The following is a 2,539-nucleotide window of genomic DNA, read 5'->3' as shown; positions in this document are numbered from 1 at the left end:
AATGGAATTTGCTTTCTTAATTTCATTTTCAGATTGCTCATTGCTAGGTATAGAAATATATCTGATTTGGGCATATTGATTTTGTATTCTGCAACCTGTTAGTTTTAATAGGTTTTCTTTTCTTCTTTTGGAGATTCTTTTGGGTGGCGGTGGGTTTTGGTTTATATATATAAGATCATACAAAGAGTTTTACTTCTTCACTTACTTTCCAATTATGCCTTTTATTTCTTTTTCTTGCCTAATTGCTCTGGCTAGATTTTTCAGTATACTGTTGGACAAGGGTGGCCAGACTATTATCTTAGTCTTCTTCCTGATCTTAGGGAGAAAGCTTTCAGTAAGTCTTTCACTATTAAGTATGTTGCAAATATTTTCTCCTAATTTGTAGCTTGTCTTTTCATTCTCTTAACAGCATCTTTCACAAAGCAAATGTATTTAATTTTGAGTATATTCAATTATCAAAATTTTTTCATGGTTCATACTTTTGGTGTTATAGCTAAGATCTCTTTGCCTAACCCCAGGTCATGAATATTTTCTCCTTTTTAAAATTTTAAAAATATTTTAGAGTTTTTGTTTCCCATTTAGGTCTATGATTCATTTTGAGTTAATTTTAAAATAAGGTATTAAGTTTAGATCAAGGTTCACTTTTTTTCATATTTATGTCCATTTTTTCCAAAACCATTTATTGAAAAGATTTTTTTTTTTCTCCACTGATTTTCTTTGTGAAAGAAATCAATTGGCCTTTCCTATGTGTGTTTGGACATTCTTCTGTGGATTGAGATTCTGTTGTACTGCCTACAACTGTCCATGAGTGAACAATCCACCATTCGGCCTGGAGATCTTAGATTCATCATTCATTGGAGTCAACAGCTGGTGTACTGCCTGCCAGCCTTGAGCTCCTCAGCCCCTGCAGCTGCAAGAGTCGGAAAAAGCCTCCAGCTTGATGTTTGATCTAGGAACTTTGGACTTGCCAGCTTCTATAAGGGTGTGAGCCATTTTCCTAATATAAATTTCTCTATATATACATATATATAAGCTTTACTGGTTTTGTTTCTCTTGAGAACTCAGTCTAACACACCTTGGTTGTTCAATTCGCAGTTGCTTCTAGGTTGAGATGATAACCGTATAGAATAATAATCCTTATTCTCACAGTCTACAACCTCCTGCACTCCACTACTATTCTTCCTTTTCTTCTCCAACCAAAATCCTCCAGTGGTGATGGTTGCACAACATGATTAATGAAATTCCTATCATGAAATTGTATACTCGAAAAATGTTGAGTTGGCAAATGTTGTATTATCTGGTTTTTATGGCAATAAAGAGAAAAAGGAAAACCCAGCCCCCTAAAAAGGGGAGAAAGGATGAAAGAGGGAGAATTTCAATGAACAGGGACCTCTGATTAGCCCAGGATAGCACCCAGCTCCACGGCCACTGGTCTGCCTACCTTCCTTCTCCCCTCCGTCCCAGTTCACCGGAAGGCCTAAAGACCTGCCCAATACCTGCCACTCACCTGGGCTCTGCATGGCAACCCTTCCCATCCCAACAGGGACCTCATTGCCCCAGGTATTTCCTCTGTCCCACTCCCACAACAAGGGGTATTGTTACTCTAATACCCCACACCCGCTTGGTGAACAGAGGTTCAGATATCCCCCACTCCCACCCACCTTCTGGACCCACAGGAACTCCATCCCACTCTGTGTGCTCGGACAGAGCCTGTGTGCCTTGCCCTGCCCTCCCCCGATTTTTTTTCTCTTTCTTTTTTCTGTTTTTAGTTTGCTTGCTTTTGTCTGTTTTAAAAGTACTGCTATTATTAATACTTTTGTCCTTTTTACTATTATTCTTTATTCTTCTCCTCCCGGATCCTAGTTTTCAGCTTTTTTCCTTTCCCTGTTCCTGGTTGCAATTTTTTTTTTCTCTTGTGGTTAACCCCACTCCTTGTTTTTCTTTTTGCGTTTTTCCCATTTTTCTTCATTATTCTCCTTCTCTGCCTTTTTTCTCTTATTGCCCTATCCCCAGATATTGCAGGTTTTCTTGTTGTTTTTGCTGACCTTGTTTGTCTGGAGGGCACAGCCATTTTGATTGTTTACAAGTGGCAGCCATTTTGGATATTTAAAGTGACCGATGGCACAACCATTTTGAATGTTTACAAGCAGTGGCCATTTTGGATATTTAAAGTGACCAAGGGTGCAGCCACTTTGAATGTTTACAAGCGGCAACCATTTTGGATTTTAAAGTGATAGCATTCTCATTTGGATTCCATGGACCTAAGAACAGGCAGCGAGGCAGGAAGCAGGGAGAGGACAAAAAAAAGGCAAAGGGAACTGGAACAGATCAAGGAGTCAGCCGCAGGGACCTAGGTGAAGAGAGGGAACCCAGGCCATGCCCCACAAGGAGCAAGGCAGGAACACAGGGAGAGGACAGAAAAGGCAAAGGGGAAAGGAACAGATCAAGGATTCAACTGCAGGGAGCCAGGTGAGGAGAGGGAACCCAGGCCACCCCCCACAAGCAGCAAAGTGGGAAGCAGGGAGAGGAAGGCAAAGAG

This window comes from Orycteropus afer, unplaced genomic scaffold (assembly GCF_000298275.1).
Source record: "Orycteropus afer afer isolate SDZICR_OR568_19922 unplaced genomic scaffold, OryAfe1.0 scaffold00132, whole genome shotgun sequence".
Classification (NCBI taxonomy): Eukaryota; Metazoa; Chordata; class Mammalia; order Tubulidentata; family Orycteropodidae; genus Orycteropus; species Orycteropus afer.
This window is presented reverse-complemented; position numbering follows the sequence as displayed.